The following is a 25,537-nucleotide window of genomic DNA, read 5'->3' as shown; positions in this document are numbered from 1 at the left end:
AAAAAAAAAAAAAAAAAAAAAAAAAAAAGGAAGGAAGGAAGAAAGAAAAAGAAAGAGAAAAGAAAGAAAGAAAGAAAGAAAAGAAAAAGAAAAGAGAAAGAGACCAGCATCACTGAGGTGAAATCGTCTGTAAAGTATTTTCTGAGAGCACAAAGAAGCTGTGTTCCAGAGATAGTCAAGGTTGTCCTCCATGTTGCAGCTGTACTTAGTAATGTGTAAGAGTCACCCAGGTGGTACTGTTTTTGAAGACATGAAGGGGTCATGAAGAGCAGCTGAGGCTTGGCACTGTGAGAGGCCATGGAAGGCCATTGGTGAAGATGCAGACTCAGTTGCAGTTGATGTCCCAGTACTGAAGGGCTCATGCAAAGGAATTGAGGGTTGGCACCATGAAGAGAGCCTGTGAGAGGCTATTATTGGGGAAGCCCAGTTGCAACAGAAGACCCCAGCGCATTGGAGATGCTAATACCATGGGATGACCACCAAGAATAGCAGCAGCAATGGAGTGGATCAACCTGAGCTTAGAGTGCTACTGAGGGCAGAACTGGAGAAGTGAGGCCATCCCTTTGGAGGAGCTGAGAAGATCAGGTGTGGATCTCAGACATTTAAACAAGAAACTATAACATTGAGGTTGCAAGAAGACCCCAATATGTTGGAGATGCCAGAGCTGTGGGCTATCTGCTGAGGAAAGCTGCTAACAGGGAGTAGAACTAGCCCAAGACAAAGAAGTTTGTTGCAGTCAACAAAGATTAAAAAAAAGAGTTGGAGATCTGGAGACCGCTTTGACATTAGACATGGAAACCCAGAGTTTGGAGTTTTCCCAATTGGTTTCCTGTCTTGCCTTGGGGAATACAATTAAATGATTGGGAAAATCTCAGAAGAGACTTTGAATATTGGATGTTTAACATTGTTGAGACAGCTATAATCTATGGGGACTTTGGAAGTTGGACTAAATATATTCTGCATTATGCTATGTTTAGATGTGCCCCCCCAATAGACTCATATGTTTGCACAAGTCTGTGGGCGCCAAGAAGTGGAATTCGATGGTTTGTATATGCTTGGTCCAGGGAGTGGCACTATTAGGAGGTGTGGCCTTGCTGGAGTAGGTGTGTCACTGTGGGTGTGGGCTTAAGACCTTCACCCTAGCTGCCTGGAAGTCAGTCTTCCACTAGGATCCTTCAGATGAAAATGCAGAACTCTCAGCCCCTCCTGCATCATGCCTGTCTGGATGCTTCCTTGTTCCGGCCTTGATGATACTGAACTGAACCTCTGAATCTATAAACCAGTCCCAGTTAAATGTCTTTTATAAGACTTGCCTTGGTTACAGTAAAACCCTAAGACAGCCAGACACAGGAAAACCTCCTTCCAAGTTGTTGTTGGTCCAAAACAGCTCCCAAACAATATAGGCTAGGGTAGAACTGTCTGGAAGTTGCCTTCCAGACAAAGAAGGTAAGACACCATTACTTAAGACACCACATACTCTGGACACAGGATTCAGAGGAATCTATTTGTATCTGACCTGGAATTTTTTCTCACTGACAAGTAACTCTCTTAGTTTAGGAAGTTGCATGTAAAATGCTAATGGAGAAAAACAAGCAACAGTCCTATCCAGATATAATGTCAACAAAGTACAACAGTGTCCATTATGATGAGATACTCTAAAAGATGAAATAGAGGCACTTGTGCCCTGGGTGCAACCTTTGGTCACTAGTCTTTTAATTGGACTTAAAGCTTACTCAATAGAAGGAAATTCATGCCTGGTGCTGTAAATATAATGAAGTACTTGTAGCTGCTGAAGTCATGGAATCTAGAGGAGGACCTACCAGTGCCATGTTCTAAACCAGTATCATTTCTAAGTAACTAAATGCTTACCCTGGTATCTACAGAGAAATGTAGCTTTCAGTCATCATCAAAGAAGTTTCTTTTCACAATACATGGAGATCATTACAGAAGAAATATGTAGATATGTAGAGATCAAGGGAGCATGGCCATGGGATCCATAGTCAATTAATAAATTTACAACACAACACTTATACTTAATGTTCAAGAAACATCACAGAACAGGTGTCAGAAATATTGTAAGAGACAGAGGATGAGACTTTTGCTGTGAGATAATTTCTTCTACAGAGCAAAAGAAGGGACACAAAGTTGGAGGTTAGATTTAAGAGAAGTTGGGTAAAGGAATGGGGTGAATATGATCGAGACACATTCTATGAAATACTCCAAGAATTACTAAAATACTTTATTATTAAAAGAATATAAGTGAGGTAGTTCAGGAAGAGGACTCTGCCTTCCTTCATTTCACTGGTCTCCCACAGTCTTTCAATGTGGATCCAAAAGCATGACTCAATAGTACTCTATAAAAGATATATTATTCCCTCGCTTATTTTCTGTAGAGTATCATAGTTTTATCTAAAACATTCATAGATTCCTCATTTAAGCTGTCAAGTTGAGGAAAATTATAGATAGCAGTGATCCAGCTGGAATTTCCCCCAAAGAGGTTAGCATTTTGAAGGAAGATAATTGTGGTAGCTTGGTGCAGAGAGTGGCATGATTAGGAGGTGTGGCCTTGTAGGAATAGATGTGGCCTTGTTAGAGGAAAGGTGTCACTGTAGAGGTATGCTTTGAGACCTTCCTCCTAGCTGCCCATAAGCCAGTTTGTTTGCCTTTGGAACAAGATGTAGAACTCTCAGCAACTCCAGCACCATGCCTGCCTAGACGCTGCCATGCTTCCCACCATGGTGATAGTAGACTAAACCTCTGAACCTGTAAGACAGCTCCAATTAAATGTTGTCCTTTATAAGAGTTGCCTTGGTCATAGTGTCTGTTCACAGCATTGGAAACTCAAACTATGAAAATGATGCAAAAAGTAGAGTTGCTAGAACCCATCTATACAGCCTCCACATAGCAGTTCTAAATCTATTTCATCCACACACTCCCAGACATTTCTCCTGCCACTCAGCTCCTTCACCAGCTCAGTCTGAGGTAAGTTAGAATCTCATATCAGAAATACAACCAATGAAATAGTCTATATGTCCAGGCCAAATAGCAAAACACAAATATAAAAGTCAAGACAATGTACCCACCCAAAAGAAATTGCACCAGTCATATAGAAATATTCTTCAGTGACAATTACCTGTTTGAACATCAAGACACGTGTTTGAATGCCAAGACACAGGATTTAAATGAACAATTATAAAAGTAATAAAAGAATTCAAAAAGTTTAGTAGGATTCTATAGGAGTAGCTTTTCGTATGACTTTTTTGAAAAGTAATGTTATTTACTTTTCCTCATTTTCCATTTCTACCCTTCCTTCCTGACATTTAATCCTTCTTGATTCATATTACCTCCTTAGTCCTTTATAGCTGTGTATTATATCACCTCAAAAGGTATCTGTACACATATATTAAAAGAATTAAAATGAAAATTTGCAAGATAAAACATATACCTTGCACAATTTTTAAACCAAGGACCTATGACTACATAGGCCATAGAGTAGGAAAGCACCAACTCCTATTACTCTGACAAATGGACATATACTTATCCTAGTCCTAATAACTTAACATACCTATAGGGAAACACATCTCCCAACCCTCATTCTAGAAGCTTTTGGTCACAGTAGATAGTCTCAAACACAAAGACCAACACCTGGCCAAGATGCAGGGCAGAAAAGACTGCAGAATATTCAGCCCTAAAGGAAACATATATACCACAACCCCTCCTCCAAATCCTCAAGTATCATTGTGGACTAGAGTCCAGAAAGAATGTAAGAGTCACAGGTGGCAGATAACCACAAGGGAATGTATCTTCTAAGCATGGTGTGGCAGCTGCACATATGCACTCAAGCTGTGACAACATACACAAAATATACGCAAGCTCAAGCCAGGCCAAATTCCAGAATGGAATGGGAGTTGAGTAGAAACCCCAGCCCCAGCCAAGAAGCTATTAGCAATGTTTAAGAGGCTCAATTTTCTCTACTCCAAATATAGACTCAGATCAATTGACCATGCACCAGTGAAAGGTCATATCTAAAAATATTTTGGCAGCATAAATTGGTATTAATGAAGGAAAAAAATGTAGTGGTAACCAATTAACTCTACTCAAACCAATCTAACAGTGGTAACTTGAGTTCCTCACTACTCACCCCAATGAAAGACACACACACACACACACACACACACACACACACACACACACACACCAAACCTTATATTTTAATATGTCTTAAACAGCTCAATGGCTGGGCCACTTCTTAACCTCTATGCAGCTAACACACTCTCCCCTCCAATAGTCCTGACTCATTATTTTCTAAAACCTATATTCCATCTTGGCTGCCCTGGACCCAGACCTGTTACCCTCCAAGATCCCCGACGCTTACATGTTGGCTACATTCTCTCTTTTGCACCTCTCAGGCCTGGTCTTTACTCCTTTCCAGGCATGATAGCTTTCTCCTTCCTCCTCTCTTCATTCCTTGCCCAGTAATCCTAAAATTCCTACCTCTGTCTCTCTGCCCAACCCTGGGCAACTTTATTTGCCAATCAAAACCAACTGGGGGCAGCATCTTATGTAAAGATGTACAGATTCCCATGTAATTGGGGACCCAATTAACATAATACAAATGTTAGATCAAACCTATAACAATAAAAGGACACAAAGTTGTGTGGGAAGATGGGGGAGCTTGACATAAAAATATTTGGTGTAGGAAGGATGAATCTGATCAAAATTCATTGTACAAAGTTCTCAAATGTACTAATAAAATATGTTTGGAAAAAAGAGTCCACACCTTTTAATAATCACTTTAAATATGAATGGTCTCCCCAATCAAAAGACACAGGTTAGTTTGATAGATTGGAAATGAAATTTATATTTTTTTGTTTATGTAAAACTCATCTTATCTTCAAGGATAAAGTTCTCCTTTGAGGAAAAATTTGGAGAAAAGATTGCCTCAAGTAAATAAGACCAGAAAACAATATGTATTACTATCCTAATATCTGACAAAAATAGACTATAATTTAAAATTAATCAGAAGAGGTAAAAAAAGGACACTTCACTCTGATCAATGGAACATTTAACTAAATAGACATTATTATGATAGATATTTATGCATTAAACTTTGGTTCAACCAATTTCATATAAAGCCTATTGCTGGACTCTGGGACTCAAAATTACTCTAACTCAGTAAGTATTCAATACCTCATGCTCTCCAATAAATATATCATCTGGATGTAAAAATAAATAGAAAAAAATCAAAATTATATGCCATCACAGGTCAAATGGACCATGTATATACCTATAGAATATTCTACCCAAACACCAAAAAATGAATACTCCACTCAAGAGCCCATGGATGTTTCTAAAATAGATCAAATACTAAGACAGGAAAGAAGTTGTAATGAATTCAGAAAAATACAGATAATTCTGTGCAAGCTATCTGACCATATGCTATAAAGCTTAAAATTTAATAGAAAAAGAATCTCCAGTAATCACACCAACTAGAGATTAAGTAATACATTTCTGAATGAATGGCTAGAAGAAGAAATCAAGAAATGAATAAATAAAGACTCCAAATGAATGAAAATGAAAGCACAATACAACAGAGCTTAGATACAACCTGACAGTTCTGAGAGGGAAATTCAGAGCTACTAACACCCACATTTTAAAATTTAAGGAGTGGCAATATATGATTTATTGATAGGACATAAAAATTTGAAAAGAACCAATGAAAAACAAAACAAAATCTAAAAGATAATAATAGAAATCAGAACATAATTTAATGGTACAAAAATAAAGTAAATTATACAAAGACTGAAGGCATTTAAAAACTGGTTATTCAAAAATTTCAACAAACAAAAGATTGATAAACCCTTGGCCCAACTAAGTAAAAGAAAGAAAAAACAGGAAGGGAGAAAAGGAGGAAGAAAGGATGGGTGGATAAAAGGATGGGTGGAAGGAAGGCAGCCAAATTAACAGAATGAGAAATTCATGGGGACACATAACAATAGACAGGAAAGAAATTCAGAATATTCTAAGGGGATGTTTTTAAATCTATAGTCTATTAAGTTAGAAAATATTAAAGAAATTTTTGAATTTCTAGATTCATCCAAACTACCAAAGTTAAACTACAAAGAGATCATCAATTTAAATAGACCTCTAAAAAGTAAGGAAGTGAAAATAGTAATAAAAAGCCTTCTGACTAAGAAAAGCCTAGGTCCAGATGGACTCACAGCAGAACTCTTCTTTCAAAGAAGATATACAACCAACACATCTTAATTGTTAAAAAAAAAAAAAAACAGGAAAAGAAGGAATGCTTCCAAATTTATTCTATGAAGCCCATGTTTCTCTGTTACCTAGGCCACATAAAGACACAAGGGAAAAGAAAACTACAGACCAATATCACTGGTGAATAACAATTCAAACATCTTCAATAAATATTTCAAAACTGAATGCACACATAACCTTTGAGGTGCAGGGACAGTTCAAAACACCTAAGTCAAAAAATGCAGAAAATCATATATAAGTAGACTTAAAGACAAAGGTCACATAATCATCTCAATAGATATAGAATTGACCTTTGACAAAAAGAAAAGATACTTGGTGATAATAGATCTAGACAGGGCAGCACTGGAGGAGACATGCCTCCATGACTAAACATGATAAATCCACAGCCAATATCACCCTAAATGAAGGATGACTTTAAGCAATTTGATGAAAATTAAAAATGAGACAGTTTCCCACTAACTCCACTATTTTAATACAAGGCTTTAAGCACTAGCTAAAGCAAGAAATCAGGAGAGGGAAATAAAGTGGATATAAATAGAACAAGAGAAAATCAAATTATCCTCACTTCCAAGAGGTATTTATGTATAAGAAATCCCAAAACTTTTATCAAAAATGTTTAGAAATGATTAACAGCTTGCAATCCCACCAACAATGGAGGAGTGTTCCTCTTTCTCCACATCCTCACCAGCATCTGCTATCATCTGAGTTTTTGATCTTAGCCATTCTGACTGGTGTGACGTGGAATCTCAGGGTCATTTTGATTTGCATTTCCCTGATGACTAAGGATATTGAACATTTCTTTAGGCGTTTTTCTGCTATTCAATATTCCTCAGTTGAGAATTCTTTGTTTAGCTCTATACCCCATTTTTAATAGGGTTATTTGTTTCTCTGGAGTCTAACTTCTTGAGTTTTTTGTATATATCTGGATATTAGCCCTCTATCAGATGTAGGATTAGTAAAGATCTTTTCTTGATCTGTTGGTTCTTGTTTTGTCCTATTGACAGTGTCCTTTGCCTTACAGAAGCTTTTCAATTTTATGGGGTCCCATTTGTCAATTATTGATCTTGAAATCAGTCTGGCTGTTCCTCAGAAAATTGGACATTGTATTACCTGAGGACCCAGCTATACCACTCCTGGACGTATACCCAAAAGATGCTCCAACATGTAATAAGGATACATGCTCCACTATGTTCATAGCAGCCTTATTTATAATAGCCAGAAGCTGGAAAGATCCCAGATGTCCCTCAACAGAGGAATAGATATAGAAAAATATGGTACATTTACACAATGGAGTACTACTCAACTATTAAAAACAATGACTTCATGAAATTAGCAGACAAATAGATGGAAGTAGAAAATATCATTCTGAGTGAGGTAACCCAGTCACAAAAGAACACACATAGTATGAACTCACTAATAAGTGGATATTAGGCTAAAAACTCGAAATACCCATGATACAACTCAAAGACCATATAAAGCTCAAGAAGAAGGAAGACCAAAATGTGATTGCTTCAATACTTAGAAGGGGGAACAAATTACTCACAAGAGGTAGAGGGTGGGAGTGACTAAGGAGAAAGAGAGTAGGGGGAGGGGAAAAAGGGAGTAGGGTCAAGTATGAGAGGAGATGGAGATGATACACAGAGGGTCAGGAAATTGAGCAGAGGTATGTATCAGTGGGGAGTGGGGAACTGGAGGTAGCCACCAGAAAGTCCCAGATGCCAGAGGCTCCTAGGACTCAAAGAGGATGAGATTAGCTGAAATGCCAAACAAAGGGGAGGGAGAATCTGTAAAGACCATATCCAGAGATTAGGCAAGGGCCCCATTAGGGAATGGGGCCACTCACTCATCTCCAAATTTTTAACCCAGAATGGCTCCTGTCTAAAAGAATACAGGGACAAAGAGTGGAGCAGGGACTAAAGGAAAGGCCACCCAGAGACTGCCCCACCTGGGAATTCATTCCATATGCAGCCACCAAACCCAGACACTATTGTGGATGCTAAGAAGTGCTTGCTGACAGGAGCCTGATATAGCTGTCCCCTGATAGGTTTTCCCAGAGCCTGATAAATACAGATGGACTGAGCACAGGAACGCCAATGGAGGAGTTAGGGAATTGACTGAAAGAGCTGAAGGGGTTTGTAACCCCATAGGAAGAACAACAATATCAACCAACCAGACCCCCACCCCCCAGAGCTCCCAGGGACTAAACTACCAACCAAAGAATACATATGGAGGGACCCCTGGCTCCAGTCACATATGTAGCAGAGGATGGCCTTCAGTGGGAGGAGAGGCCCTTGGTTCTGTGAAGGCTCAATGTCCCAGTGCAGGGGAATGCCAGGGTGGTGAGGTGGGAATGGGTGTGTGGGGGAACACCCTCATAGAAGCAGGGGGAAGGGGGATGGCATGGGGGGGTTGGAGGGGAAACTTGGAAAGGGGATAACATTTGAAAGGTAAATAAATAAAATACTCAATTTAAAAAAAGGAAAAAAAAGAAATGATTAACAGCTTGAGCAAAGCATCAGGACACAAAATCCACTCTCTGTCTACTAACAACACACTGAGAGAGAGATTGTGAGATATTTTCAAAATATCAAAAAATAAACCTAATCAAGAGGGGAAATGAAAATGAAAACTTTAGATCTCTGAATAGCTTGAACAGCACTTTAGAAGATATATAGACCTCCCAAGCTCATGGATTCTTAGATCCCATCATATTCCTCACAGGAACAGAATGAAAATCCTAAAATTTATATTAAAGCACAAAGACCCCTAATAACCAAAGTGACCCTAAATAAGAACAGTGAAGGGGAATTGCCACAGGGGGATTTCCAGCTACAGTGCAGTCCTGTGGTAATAAAAACAGTACAAAACAGACATGGAGACCAATGGAGCAAGATAGATCACCCAGACATGAATTTACATAAGTATAGCTATGTCATGAGCACCTTCAACAAATGATGCTGGAAAACTGAATGAATGACTACATGTAGACACATTAAAATACACATACACAAAAAAGTCAACACCAAATGGAACATAGACCTCAATGTGAAATCTAAAATGCTGAGATTTTACTAGAAGAAGAAATAAGCATTACCCTACAAGATATAGATTCAAGAAATGGGTTCCTGCATAGGATTCTCTTTGCTCAGGAATGAGGCCAATAATTGGCAAATGGCACTTCATAATGTTAACAGGCTACTATACATCAAAGGAGACAATCAAGAGGAGAGGAAGCTCACAGACATGAACAGTATCTTTTCTAGCTATATATCTGATAGATGGTTATACAAATATAATATACAAAGAACTCAAAAGAAAAATTAAGAAAACTAAGGGCTGAACAATAGGCAATTGACAGGAACAGTGAGTTCCCAAAAGAAGAGGTTAAAATGGCTAAGAAATGTCTTTTAAGATGTTCAACATCCTTAGCAATTAGGGAAATGCAAACTAAAACTACTTTGAGATTCCATCTTACACCAATCATTAGAATGTTTAAATTAAAAAAAAAATAACAACAAATGCTGGTAAGAATGTAAGGGGAAAAAGACCCTCATTGAGTGATGCAATATAAACTATGTAGAGAATCCTCAAAAAGCTAGAAGTACTACTGAGGCCAAGCTTTTCCTTGGAGTATGCACAAAAGGCACTCTACTGCACAGATGCCTGCTGGGCCATGTTGATTAACATTCTATTCACCATAACAAGGAGATGGAAACAGCCAACAGACCCTTCAACTGATGGATGGACAGATGGATGGATGGATGGATGGATGGATGGATGGATAGATAGATGGATAATGATAATGTGGAATATATACACAATGAATTTTTATTCAGCTGTCAAGAAAAAATGAAATAATGAAATCTGAAGATAAGTGAGTAGAAGTGAAAATGTTATGCTTAGTGAAGTAGTAAACCCTTCATTTGTGGATCCTAGCTCTGAATCCGTAAATGTGAGTATATAACCTGAAGGAAACACATAAGCAAGGAAAGTAGAAGGAAACTGCTAGTGTAGGGGTGGGAGAAAGAGCTATGGAGAGGACAAAAGGACACAAATGCTAATGGGGGAGAAATAAAGAAAGGGGAGAGTTTAACTATTGAAAAAGGAAGCAGATGATACAGAAGGAGGAGAGATGATAGATAACACTGAGAGTGTTTGAAAAGGTGATAAGGAAATACTACTTTGTAACCTACCTAAAAATATATATGTATACATACATATATAAATAAATGTATATTTATTAATATATACATATATTTATATATACATATGTAAATATGTGTATGTGTCTGTATATATATATATGTATGTATATATATGTATATATATATAGTGGTGTGTGTGTACATTGAATTGGCTTAAATGGAATTATGTCACACAGGGTGATAATGCTCCCCCTAAAAGCCATAGACTGTCTAATAAAAAACCCCACTGCCAGGCATGAGAAATTTTTATTCAAGTTGTTGATCAGAGGTATCCAAGAGACTCCCAGAATAATAAAGGCTTTCATCATTGCTTATGATCACTACCCAGAACTTGGAAGTAGGACCTATTGCTAAAGACACCCTACACTTTAGACACAAAACTCAAAGGAACAGAGTTTTTAGTTCTCATAACATCAGAAGCTGCTATGCTGTTGCCATAGTACAAATCACAAAGATGATTGGCCCATTAAGCTATATCCAATAATGCAATCATAGCACTTATACCTTTGAGTTAACCAACAGTTGCCTAGTGCAAAGGAATTCATGCCAGGTACTGTAAACCTATAGCAGAATAGCCATGGCAGCAAGCAGCATGCATGGGAACAGGAGCAGGAAACAGAGAAATCACATCTTCAACCATAAACCTGGAGCAGAGAGACTGAACTAGAAGTGAGGTGAGACTATAAAACTCTCAAAGCGAGCTCCCAGATGACAGATATACTTCCTCTAACAAAGCTATATTTCCCTATAGGTTTCCTAAGGAACAGCATCATAAACTGGGAACCAAGGATTTAAGTACCTAAGCCTGTAGAGGACAATTTTCAGTTAAACCACCAAAGGTGTTCACCCCAAATGATACATCTCCAAAACAAACAAACAAAAAACTCTATACTTAATGCTCTGGAAATACTGAGTAAGGAGGTGCTGGAAAAATTGTGAAAGCCAGAGGACCAAGACACCTGCTGTGAAATAGCATATTCTAGATATGACACAGAAGCTGTACCTATGAAATTTCAACAATATGATTGCCTAAACAACACCTGCAGTTGTAGATGGGAGAAATTTCACTAGGTTTCAGTCTTAGATTAAAATACAGACAATAAATATCTGCTAAGATAGGAAAAATAGGTTTGCTTGACAGATGAGCTCCCTAACAAACAACACTAAATGGGCTCAGTAGGGGTGCGTGTGTGTGTGTGTGTGTGTGTGTAAAATATGGGTATATAGAGAGCTATGGATTACATGTAAGCAACAATAGTAAAAAGAAAGATGTCAGTAGTTTAAGAGGGAGCATGGGAGATGGGAAAAGTTGGAGGGTGAAAGGATAGATGAAAATGATGTAAATAAAGTACTTGTGTTTAAGGAATTTTCATCCAACACCCAGGCTGCTCTGGCAAGGTATCACATCCAAAGATATGATCTGGTCAGAATGCAAGCATGCCCTGGATTGCAGTATGATCAAACTGGAATACAGACATACTCTTAGTACACACCTTTAATCTCTAGCAAGGAAGGTGAGGTTAGTATGTAGGAGGAAGAAGTCAGGTTTGAAAGTGATGTCTAATTGCAGGGCAGAAAAGTGATGAAACAGAAAGATTTGACAGAATGAATCAAAGATAGGGTATTCCCAACTCACACACACACACACACAAAAAAAATAGCACAGGAAAGAGAGAAAAAGAAAGGGTGGTAAGTGGTGTGTGTGTGTGTGTGTGTGTGTGTGTGTGCACGCGCATGCGTGCACGCGTGCACACCTATGTGTGTTCCTATGTATGTGTGCATGTACACATTCCTATGTATGTGGCATGTACATGTGTGCATATGAGTGTGTGTATATAGGGGGAGGCAGGGCAGTTTTACTAGGACAGAGTTTACAGAGACAGATTGTCGACAGAACAAGCAAGACACAGGTGAAAACACAATGAGCCAGAGAATGAGAAGGAGCCAGAAGATTAGAACATATTGCCAAAGTTACTATGAAGCCAGAAACAGCAATTCAGTCAGAAGCCAAAAGAAGCCAACTGAATCAGTCAGCTTGGAAGATTAAATTGTATGGAGGCTAGAAGCTTCCAGGCCTAGGCCTAGAGGTAGTTAGAACAGAGAAAGAAAGGCTCTGAGTTCAGCCCAGACAATGTATTCCCACATCTTGGGTGCAGCTCTCATCTCATCATTTCATCTGAGGAAATAAAAAAGACATTTACACTTGCATCTGAAAGTCTCAAGAAACATGAAAACTTTACATTTAAGAACAGATCAAATTAATTTTTAAGCAAAGATATTGCCTAAATAAATAGTAGGATGAACAGTTGGTGGAATATTACACAATCCCAAAATAATGTTACCAGAGTAAATAAAAGGTGTTCATGATAAAACATATATTGAGACAAGGACAAGTTATTAAAAAATATATAGGAAATTATTTTTGTAATGTGTATATATAGAAAAATATTGTTAAACTCATATTTGCTTACTACATTGAAGAAGAGGTAGAGAGGAGGAGGAAAAGGATGCAAGAGGGGATAGTATCCCTGGCATCAGGAAAGTCTCCTTGTGTTTGAGCAGGTGTTGCATCCATCTAGGATATTAACATGTGATGGTCTCATGCACTTGGACTAGTGATTTACAGAGTTGCATCCTGATTTAATGGAGTACAAGAAAGGAATGTTGTTACACCAACTAAAACGAATCATAAAATGGTAATGAATGTTATGAAATGTCATGAATATTTCATTTGAAGACAGGCTATCAGATTTATCTTAAGGATAAAGAGCATATAGACAATAAATCAAGACCCAAGATGTAGGGTAGAAGCTCATAGCTGGCCACAACCATTTACATCTTGGCCACGGCTTTTTCCAAGTGTTTGCAATTTCAATCAAGTCGCAATCCAGTTAAGACAAAGGGGGAAAACTGAACTTAAAACACATTTCAGGAGAATCAACAAAAGATTTCTAAGGTAGATTTGAAAGATTTTTTTTGGAGCTAAATTGACTTTGTTGAAAATTTTCATTGACCTTATTAAATACTCAAAACTATAAACAATATTAATCTCAAGGTTGTTATGGATCCTAAAATTGGATAATGAACATAGGCTCATAGCTATGAATCTCACATATAACCATCACTCATATTAGATTTTTATACACTGGCCATTCCCAAAGTCAAAGCAATTTCTGTTTTGGAAATTGTGTAGTTGGCTTGAAGTTAGCTGCTTATTCTGTCAGGTATATTTGTTTGTTTTCTGCAACAGAACCATAGAAAGGTTGCTCCTACAATCTACACTGATGATATCAAAACAAAATTTATTTCTATGATGATGGAATTTGTCTCATAGTTTTGAGAATGGCTGAAAGCAAGCTCCTTAATTCTTCGAGATTAATATTTTCTTCTTCCTTATCACTATCAAGGTTTAAAAATGTTACTTAAATATAGAGGTGAAATATCTTTATACATATTTTTATTTATTTTTCTATCAATAAGAATTGAAAGTAGGGGGGCTTATTCAGTTATTTGATCAATCACATAAAAACATTTCAATTTCTTCCTCTTGCCCAATATCTATCTATCTATCTATCTATCTATCTATCTATCTATCTATCTATCTATATACAGTGGATGAGAATTCCTTGTCTCTACCCTTTAGAACAGTTTGCTACAGGAAGGGGTATTTAATGTAGGCTAGGTAAGGGAATACACATCAGAGTTTAGAGGTCAGCAATAGCAACTAAGAGAAAAATGTGTCAAAGGTGAAATATACCTAAACATTGAGTAAAGTCATAGCATAGTAAGGTGCAGACAAAGAAAGGGAAAATACATGATCTATCTGAAAAGCTGAGAAAAGCTTATAATGGCTGAAACATGTTGGCTATATGGGGAGTTTTTGAAGTTACTATAAAAATAATGGATTTGTTTAGATTGCTTTTGGTAGGATCACTGTTTTTTTTTAATACATTAATCCTACCTATCCATGAGCACAGATGTTTTTATTCTCTGATGTCTTCTTCAATTTCTTTCTTCAACATATTAAAGTTTTTAATCATACAAGTCTCACTTGCTCGATTAGGGTTACTCCAGGAATATTTTATAGTATTTGAGGCTATTGCAAAAGGTGTTGTTCCCCTGATTTCTTTCTCAGTCCATTTGTCATGTGTATATAGGATGGCTACTGATCTTTGTGATTTAATTCTTTATTCAGCTATTTTGCTGAGTGTGTTAATCAGCTCTAAGAGTCTGCCAGTGGAATTTTTAGGTTCACTTTATGTATTCTATCATACCATCTGCAAATAAAAATGCTTTGATCCTCTGGATGTCCTTCAGTTGTCCTATTGCTGTAGCTAAGACTTCACGTACTAGTACTACATTGACTAGATATGGAGAGAGTGGACAAGTTAAATATTTGCATAACAAAAGCTTTTTATATGTGGGTGCTGGAGATGAAAGACAGATCTTCATGCTTGCACAAGCTGAGCTCTCTTCTCGACCTCCCTACATTCTTCTTGACCTCCCCACACCCACCACTTCATATTTTTATGTGTATTAGTAATGTGTTAATTTAATCCTTCTTTAAATATATATTTATATTATATATGTCCATATGTGTATATATATGTATATGTATGCATATATATGGACTATAATTACCCCTGTTTTTTAGGTGAGGAAATAAGGCACAAGGGAACAATGTCCCTGTAGATTCAGTGAATGGTAGAGCCTGGAGTAGCTATGAGAACATCGTTCTTGGCTATGAATTCTATATAACAAACAGTTCACACAATTATCAGAGTAACTGTAAATGGGAATATTTTTAAAAATGGAAAAAAAATCCCATTTATTTTTTTACTATTGTTTTATATCTGTTTCATAGGAAGCTCATGTTCAGAGGTAGAAGAAAATCCTAGTTTGATTTTTCTACAAGACTGGCATACTTTTAAAGATTCTACACTTAGAGCAGTATATATTAGGCATTGGCTACTGATGAATGAATAATACATTCTTGTTGTAGTCTCACAATAAGTTACAATGTTGCTATCTAGTATAAGTGACTTTTTAAAAACTCCTCCAGTGTGCTCCAGAGGAAAATGCTGGACTTCTTTTAGGACAGTGTACACAGAATGATTCCTAGCCTTTCTAGTACAATGGGTCATCTGTTCCATTTTCTTACCTGTTCCAGCCTAAAGAGCAAAGGGAGCATCAGATGACAGAATGAGTTCCAGCAGAACTGGATTTACAGTGAGAGAATCTATTTCTCTGTTTCATTCATTATGAAGTGAATACAGAGAATGATCTTTCCACTATTACAAATGCAGCAAGCCCCGCCATGAAATTGACAGTGTGATCTATCCCACTTCACTTTGCTTTATAAGCAAAATGTATCATTCTTGTGAGCTTGCTTCTACATAAATAATTGTGAGAAATATATCTCTTGCCATTGCTTTTATTGATAAGACACAGCATATCATCTTAACTCATCCTTTCTCTTCTCTATTTTATCATCTACCAAGTGATTGAGACTGATCAGTCTGCACTCCTGTGTCAGGGAGCAAGTGTTTGCTTGCTCATCGGTTATTCTTCATGATGCGAAGCTCCACTGTACTTTATTTTTTCTAGAAATCATAATCAGACTCAGATTCCAAAATAATAATAATAATAATAATAATAATAATAATAATAATAATAACAATAACGCTGGTGTTCCTTTAGAAACCCTTCAGGGCTTCTGCTATGCTTATTTCTCTTTTCATTTTTGCTTGTAACAGGGTATGGAATTTGGTGGTGTTATTTAGACATTTTTCTGAAGGGTTGGGGGTGATCACTACTTACAGAAGGTTAGAATCTCCAGTCCATATCTTAAACTTTATTGTTACTCTTTTCCTCAGAGAAGATCCTCTTCGTCCAGTCTTTTTTACTCTCAGAGCACAAAAAAGCACACTTGCTTTGTCCTGCTCAGATATTTTTGTGAAATTTTCCATTTCTAATTGCAGGAGATAATTTTTTAAATTATATTCTGAAGTAGGCATCTGTTTAATTATTTTGTTTGTGTTTCTTGACGGGATTTGTTGAAAATTAATTTATTCACTTATTTTAAATTACTTGAGAAGATAAACGAATGCAAAGTAGAAGCTGGCTTTGGTCAGAACACAAGTGAAAGAAATGTATGCAGTCTGGAATGTTTGTAGATGTTACTTATTTTTGGCAATTAGTCACAGCTTATGCTAGAAGTCAAACCAAATACTTCTGAGTTGAAGAGTTATATGTGTTCTAACCGATAAACATGTAAACATACACAGGTTGAGTTTACCAATTCAAAATGCTTGGGATGAGAAGTGTTTTGGATCATAGAATTATCTGTTTTCTATTTGGAAATGTTGAGCATTTACTAATACACACTTAGATGTGTTGGGGATGGGACTGAAGTCTAAAAATAACTTATTTGTCTACCTTAGATATGTAGTCTGAAGGTAATTTAATATAATATCTTCAGTTCATCTCCACTACTAGTTCACTTGGTTGGTTTAATATTTTAGCACAGTGTCATATTATGTTACCCAGGCTGGCCTCAAACTGGCAATCATCTTGCCTCAGCCTCCAGTGTGGGCCAGAATCACACTAGATAACTAACTATACTTGTATATTCTATATAACCTTTTACATAAGGTTAGACATGGAATTTTCCATTTGAGCATAACGTTGACATACCAAAAGTTTCAGATTTGGGGGTATGTCAAATATTGGATTTGAGAATTAGGAATACTCATCTCATATACTCAGAAAAAATATGCACAGGTCTATATACCATATTAAAATAATCTTAAAGTCAGGATCACTGAAAAAGCTCAGTCAATAAGGGTTCTGGTTATCAAGTTCAATGACCCAAATTATATCCCTCCACTTATACACTGTGACACAAATGACCCCCCCCACACACACACACTCACATACACAAACACAAACAAATGCCATTTTAAAAACTATGACCATTGAATTCAATTGAAGCAATATGATACCTAAAGCATCATTATTGATGCACTGAATGAATTATGATTCAAGGCTGCTTAACATGCCTAGCCACACCTGTCTTATAGCAAGGTGAACTCAGGATGCTCAAACTTTAACACAGCACTCGGTTTGAAAGAAAGGGCAAGTTAGCAGCACCCCAAAAGCTTGGTCTGGAATTAGCACGAATTGAATTGTGAGCTCTCTCACAAAGGAAGTCAGGTGACCAGCTGCTATTCAAAACAAAGGGAAATTAACTTTGCCTTGTGAATGTAGAGGAAGGCATTTGATAGCCGTCTCTAGAGAGTATCCAGTCTATCTACCTAACTTTAGATTTCAGAAGTCTGTTCCTATATCAAAACAAGATGCTTTAGGCTCGCTACCATACTAGACAACAGCTATCAGTTTTCAAAATCATTATCCAGCTTATATGCATGTGGTCAGCATTTTAAAAATGGGTGAATTAATCTATTTGATGCTATCACTAATATTTATTAACCTTTTCACTGGAGCCTGGGATGTCGGCCTAGTTATATTTCCTTTTGTTGTTCTTCTGATTTTCACTCTTTTCTTCATTTCTTTACATTTTTTCATCAGATACTATATGAAACCAATGGAAGAAAACAGAAGGCAACATTATAGTGTAGTGTACTGGTTCTGTGTGTCAGCTTGGCACAGGCTGGGGTTATCACAGAGAAAGGAGACTTCCTTGAGGAAATGCATCCATGAGATCCAGCTGCAAGACATTTTCTCAATTAGTGATCAAGGAGGAGGGCCCCTTGTGGGTGGTACCATCCCTAGACTGTTAGTCTTGGGTTCTATAAGAAAGCAAGCTGAGCAAGCCAGGGGAAGCAAGCCAGTAAGCAGCATTCCTCCATTGTTTCTGCATCAATTCCTGCCTCCAAGTTCCTAACCTGTGTGAGTTCCTGTCCTGACTTCCTTTGGTGATGAACAGCAATATGGAAGTGTAAGCAGAATAAGCCCTTTCCTCCCCAACTTGCTTCTTGGTCATGATGTTTTGTGCAGGGATAGAAACCCTTACTATGAAAATTATATATATATATATATATATATATATATATGTGTGTGTGTGTGTGTGTGTGTGTGTGTGTGTGTGTGTGTGTGGTGTGTGTGTGTGTGTGTGTATGTATACATACACACACATATATATTATATATACATAATATAGTGTGTGTGTTTGTGTGTGTATGTGTGTGTGTGTAATTGCCCTGCACCACGTTATCAGATGGGACCATACAAAACCAGGAAGCCAGGATAAAAATTGCCAGGCAGTTATCATTGTTGGTGTCTATCACACAAAAGTCCCCTTTTTTCATTACCTTTACTGGAGCCTCCCACACCATCGAGTAACTGAGAGCTTAGCAAGTGTTTAATAAATTCTAGTCACCAAATACTGTTCAAATGCATCAAAGACAGTCATCTCAATTGTTCTGTTTGAAATATTTGTCAAGATCCCAATGTGTGCTAGGCATTGAGAAGATAAAGGTAAATTATCTACTTTTCAAGGTTTCAGAAAGCTGAAAATGCATAAAATATTTCCTGAGATGTCTGGTTTTGTTTTTTTAGAAATTCTTAATGTCATAACATAAAACTAAATGACCTCTCATCCTAACTTCTATTCATAACGCATTCAGTGCCATCAAATAATATTAACAAGACTCTTCTGTGAGACGTAAGATATTTAACAATAAAGGATTCTCACACAAAGGAATGACTTCAGCAATAATTCTTTATCTGCAGATCACAGATTGAAGAGACATAATCGTTGCAAAGAAGAGTCTTCTGAAGTGAGCACAAAATAAGATCAGTCCCCACACGGCAGAAGTGACATATGGGAGGTTGGGTTTACTGATGCAATTTGTGCATATTTTGATCACCTACTATGCACTAGCTAGGAGCTGGGTGTACAATGAAAAGCAGAAAACAGATGTAATTTCTGCTTCCTCAGAGCCCCTGGCTGGTGGCTGAACAGTCAGGCAGGCTACTAGAATCAAGAGTAGTCTATCAAGAGAGCAGAGTATGAAGACCCAGGAGAGTGCACACCCTGATCGAGGAGAGGAGGTCAGGATCTGCCTCCACAGAGGAAGCTGAGGTCCGTGGACCCCCTTCTAGTTCCAACATATTAAGCAAATAAAAGCTTCAAACTGCTTATAACTAAGAAATTTCAGTGTTCTTCCTTCTGAGCTTGGGTTCATTTACTTGACATAACCTTCTCTAGTTCCACTCCATCTTCCTGTAAATTTTGTAACTTTACTTGTCTTTACACCTGAGTAAAATCCCTTGTGTACATGTACCACATGTTCATTGTCCATCTATCTGTTGAGGAAATCTAAACTGATTCCACGTGCTGCATATTATAAATAAATACAACAGCAGTGACAATGGGTGTAAAGATGTTTCTGTGGTAGGATACAGACTCCTTAGGGCATATGCTCAGGACTTAAGGAAGGAGAAGGGTAGGGGATGTAATAGATCCCTTGTGATGTGAATGTCAAAGGAGAAATACTGGGACTGGAAGGACACACCGTAGTACCAGAGAAATGAGGGCTAAAAGCTGGGGCAAGGAGAGAGAATCAATCCAAACTAAGTGTTAAGAAAATACCAAAAGGAAACTCTGTTAATTTTTGTCATTGTTAATAGAATATGTCATATTTATTCGTTGTCAATTTCATACTTATAAGCAAAGGATCTCAATCATATCCACTCCCACTTCCCCTCACATTCCCTCCAGATACCGTCAACATCATCCTCTCCTCTCTTTATGTTACTTGTTTTACTTTGTATCCCACTAAATCCAACTAGTTCTGCATGTTGGAAAGTGGACTGCTTGTGTTGATTTGACTTTGTACAGTCTTACGCAAGTAACCATAGCTGCTGAGGGTTCCTGAGTATGAAGGCTATGTCATGTCCAGAAAATAGCATCTCATAACACTCCTCCGATTCTCTGCTCTTCCCCAGTGTTCCCTGAGCCTTGAAGAATGGAAGAGAGTTCCAGCTGAGTACTCAGGTGTCACTTATCCTCAGCACTCCAAGCAGGTATGAGTCTTTTAACTGCTGACCAATTAAGAGAGAGGCTTCTCAGGACAATACTGAGGGAAGAACTAACTTATGTGTATAAACATAAATATTTAGAAGGCAGTTTGATAACATGTCCATTTATCAAACCAACAGTAGTAGGTTCTTCCAAGGGCTTCTGACTTCCCAGCCCTGGTTGGTTGGTTGGTTGGTTGGTTGGTTGGTTGGTTGGTTGGTTGGTTGGTTGACCAAATGTATGATGCCAGGCTTGATTTTTTTTAAACCTCAGAAGAGGCCTTAAATCTGATACAAGCACAGTTGCCTAGCCCCATAATCCTTGTTCTGCTATTGTACCAGTGGACACAATCTTGCATCTTGACTAGCAATTCAGGATTGTAGCATGCAGGGTTCACTGCTAGGTAATAGCACTGATGGCTTTTCTCCCCCAGCAGCCTTTATTACATTATCAAGCACTATAAAAGCTATCCAAAAGAGAGAAAGTTTTCAGGTCAATTCAAACTTGAGAAAAATCTGTTGCTTTTTAAGGATAATTTTAAAAAATGCTAAAATAGAACAAGAGAAGTAAAAACGAGTGAAGTGAAAGTTTGGAGTGGGAGAGATTAGCCAAAGAATAGTATGTACATGGAGCCAATGTTAGCAAACTATTCCCTCCTGCGAACCAAATGCCTAACTCAACAGTCACCCTCCTGCAAGAATAAACTTTGAGGTAAGAGTCCAGATTTAGTAGAGATACTTTTGACTATTGAGATGTGAGGAAGGCCTTGGGATAAATTCACTAATACTCCTTTTGCAAGACTTCCATGTATAGAGAATACTATGTGTGTCTTCAGCCTTTGACATGAGTGGATTATGCTCTTAAGCATACCATACATATTTTAATAGGAAAGAAAATATGTCAATATGATAGACAGGTGATTTTCCCCAAATTTGCTACTTTCACATTTTTACTTTTTGCCTTTTCAGAATGTTACACAATACTGTGTACAGATATATGTAACAAAGGAAGAAACATCTTCTAAATGCAATAACACCTGGATATAAGTCTAAGTCTTTTTATAGTTCCTCTATTTCTAAGGGATGCTTTTTATCAAGTATGTTTTTAACAATAAATATTTTAGTTTTGTAATATGTCACCTGACTTCAGAAACTAAATATTTCATGAAAACAAATCATTTTTTGAAAAAAAAAGAGTGGTGTACAATGAACCCTTGGTGTGCAGAGAGTGCTGGTTTCATGTTTCCCAAGGGTGCGGGTCGGTAGATGCTCAAGTCTCTTATATAACGTGCTATGGCATTGTCATAGAACCTCAGTATGCTGTTATGAGTTCTGAGCCATCTCTGTGTAACTTATACCAAATACAGTATAATTGATTAGTTGGCTTACTGTATTGTTTAGGGAATTATGCCAAAAAAAAACATTGTCTATATATATTCAGTATAGATGTAATTTTTGTCTGAATATTTTTGACCTATAGTTTGCTGGTCTGTAGATGAAGACTACAAGTACAGAAATGGAGGGAAAAGTGTAGAAATTGTAACTATGCTTTGAACTCACAGAACACATTCTTCAGAATCTGTAGATATGTCATACATGTATAACATACATGCAATATTTAATCATGCACTACAATTGCATTACTTGAATTCAATATAGTACAAATTATGTGTATCTAATACCTTGAAAATTACTTTGCTACATAAAACACCTCTAAATTTCAATAAGACATAAATAGAAGTTGACAATTTTCTGACACTAACAGGCTTTCTCAATTGCATATTCATTAATCACCACACACAATATTTTCCCTAAACTCTGCTTATTAAACCCCAATCCATTAGATCATCACATAACTCAGAATTGAAGCTCAGTGTAGACAAGAAAACAAATTCATGTTTAACCTTGAATGTATGGGATGTATGGGTGTGGTCACAGAAGATGCACATGAAATAAACACATATGGTGACAGGTACAGCCATGACAGCTAAAGACTGATGATGCACTCTGGGAAAGTAATAAGAATAGAGGTGCTTTGCCCTCCTGCTTACATTTCTTCCTGCTGAGCTTATGTTGCTTTCTACAATTCCAGGCATGATCGTCAACACAGAAAATGAATGAACCATTCACAGGCTTTCAAGAGCCCCTGGCATACTCAGAATATCAAAATGTATAACTTAATTTGTTTACTTAAAGGCAACTCTTACTCAGTTATCAAATAAATGTAAAGTGTCTTAGAGCTAAGACCAAAAAAAAAAAAATCCTAACATGCCTGAATTATTAATTATCAGTTTGCAGTTTAAGTCTTCGCTGGGCAAAACAATTCACTTTTCAAAGACTGTTATAACAAGTCTTGGGTACAGCTAAAGCAAACATTTGTGTTTGTATTAAATCACATATGCTCAGTGTGGCTTCAGGAACAAAGCCATCCGGGAGAATGTAAAGGCAGTAATCATTCACATTGTGCTCATGACAGCAAGCCACATTGCTAGGCTAGCTGTGTCAAAAAGAACACTAATATTAATATAGTTAAAACTTGCTATTTTTGTGCCTTTTAAGTCTACTCAAGATGCTGTTCTATTCATCATCTTGATCCTTCAGATCATTCTTGTGAAGAACACAGGAAAAAATTGAAAAGGTTTCTATAATCCTTTTAGTGTAGTCGAGGTTCAAGTAAGAACATTTTCATAGATATTTCGTGTTTTCCAAATGATGGTGTCTGATGGGATAAGAGAGGATATTCTGGTATGTGTGTCTGTCCAGCAATCCTCCATCTTTAAGCTGAAGAAAGGAACAGGACTGGGCTTTCAAGTGTAAAGGCTCACTGTCAGGCCTGTATCCTGCACTGACATCTAAATACCTTGTTCCGGTCTTAAAGAGCCATAAGGGTAACCTACGCTACCTCCCTGTCCCCAAGCAAATCATCACCAAGAAATACTTTAATCTGTGTCATCCACAAGAAGTGGGGCAAGTCCACAATGGCTGATGGATTCTAATGTATTTAATCCCTTGCATTCAAGGAATGTGTCTTCATGGTTAAAATTATATATGTAGGTATACATGTATAGAAGATATAAAATATGTATGTTAATATATCATTCTTAGAAATTAAAAACAATGCAGCTAAGATTTCTTTCTTTTCTAAATTTCTAAATAAAATAAATTAGCTGCTTTATGAAAGAATTGGAGGACCATTTCTTAATCATACCATATATCCAACAACCTGGCTTACCCTCCAGTAATAAAATAGTCTTAGAGTCCCCAGAAAATGAATTCATGTGCTTTTCTTATTCAACATCACTGGTTTCATCTGGTCATGAAAGCCACTTGTAGTTAGAGAATTTAACTTAGAAAGTACAATCACAGATTTCCTATTCCAAGTATCAAAGTGAAGACAAGCACGCAACGTAAAGTGCACAAGAGTCAAGTGTTGCAGAAGTTATTCTCCAGTGTTCCTGAGCTTGGAGTCATCAGGGGCAAATTCTAAACTGCCTGTTTCTAGCTAGGCACAGTGGCACATGTCTTTAATTCCAGCACTTGGGAGGCAGAGACAGGCAGATATCTGTGAGTTCAAGGACAGCCTGGTCTACATAGTAAGTTCCAGGACAACCAGGGCTATGTAGAGAGACCCTGTCTCAAAGCAAACAAACAAACAAAAGGCATGTTTCCCAAAACCCATCCCAGAGAAAAAACCCAAAGATCTTTGCAGAAATATCTAAGAAGCACCGTGATAATTCTGAAGCAGTAGATTCAGACTGCTAAATGGACCACACAGTTCAAGAAAAAGAAACCAGTGTTCTCTGGATCACAGCTGAACATGCAGCTTAGCAGAGACTACTTCCATAGGTCTGTGAATCTCCAGGTTTAACCTCCTGCACAACCATAAAAAATTAAAAAGAAAAAGAACCAGAAAAGTAAATATTTGGCTCCTAAACAAATAAGTGTGGTGATTTGAGTGGGGAATGGTATCCATAAACTCATATATTTGAATACAGGGATTGGGAGGTGTGGCCTTGTTGGAGTGTTTCTGTGGATAGGCTTTGAGGTTACAATGTCCTAAGGCTAGTCTCTCTCTCTCTCTCTCTCTCTCTCTCTCTCTCTCTCTCTCTCTCTCTCTCTCTCTCTCTCTCTCTCTCTCTCTGACTGCAGATCCAGATGTAGAAGTCCCAGCTACCCTCTGCTTGCATCCTGCCATGTTTCCTGTCATGAGGATGATGGAGTAACCCCTGAAACTGTAAGCAAGCCCCCAATTAAATGCTTTCTTTCATAAGAGTTGCCATGGTCATGGTATCTCTTCACAGTAGTAGAACATTGATTAAGACAATAAGTAATAGACATTTAAAGCGCTCATTCAACAATGCCCCATAAGTAGTGTCTATGAGAATACAGGGCAGAAAAGCAACTGGGTGCTCACTGGTACACTTTGATGACACAATTGTTCTGCCTACTGGCACAAACAAGAAGAGATTAATAAGGCTCCATATAAAAGCCTACTTGGTCTTTACTGTGTCCCTTACCCTTGATCTTGCCTTTTGGTTACTTTTGTTTAATATAAACTTTATATAGCAATAGCTCTTTATTTTTTCAGTATTCTGGAAAGCTAGAATTGTATTTTTAAAAGTTTATAACATGCCTGTCTCTCTTGGCTGGTGTCCTGAGCAGACCTTGGGCACAAGCTCTGCAGTCAGTTCCACAACACCCAGAGGAAGCTCCACATTCAGGCACTTGGACATGCTCAGGATCAGTGGTGAGGAGGACACAACATCTGTCCCAACACTGGGAGTAACTGGGACAAGTGGGACCAGACACACAGGAACTCTGCTAGCAGAGTGGCTCAGGTTCCTTCTGGTCTCTCTGGGCTGGTGTTCTGAGCAGACCTTGAGCCCAGGCTCTGCAGCCAGTCCCAAAATAGCCAGAGGAAGCTGCTTCACTCTCAGGTGATCTAACAAGCCGAGGGTCACAGGATCCCAGAATCACAGGATCCCAGAGACAGCTTGACTCTGAGGAGTTCT

Source organism: Mastomys coucha, unplaced genomic scaffold (assembly GCF_008632895.1).
Source record: "Mastomys coucha isolate ucsf_1 unplaced genomic scaffold, UCSF_Mcou_1 pScaffold15, whole genome shotgun sequence".
NCBI classification, from domain to species: Eukaryota; Metazoa; Chordata; class Mammalia; order Rodentia; family Muridae; genus Mastomys; species Mastomys coucha.
The sequence above is the reverse complement of the archived record's forward strand: the minus strand, read 5'-3'. Positions refer to the sequence as shown.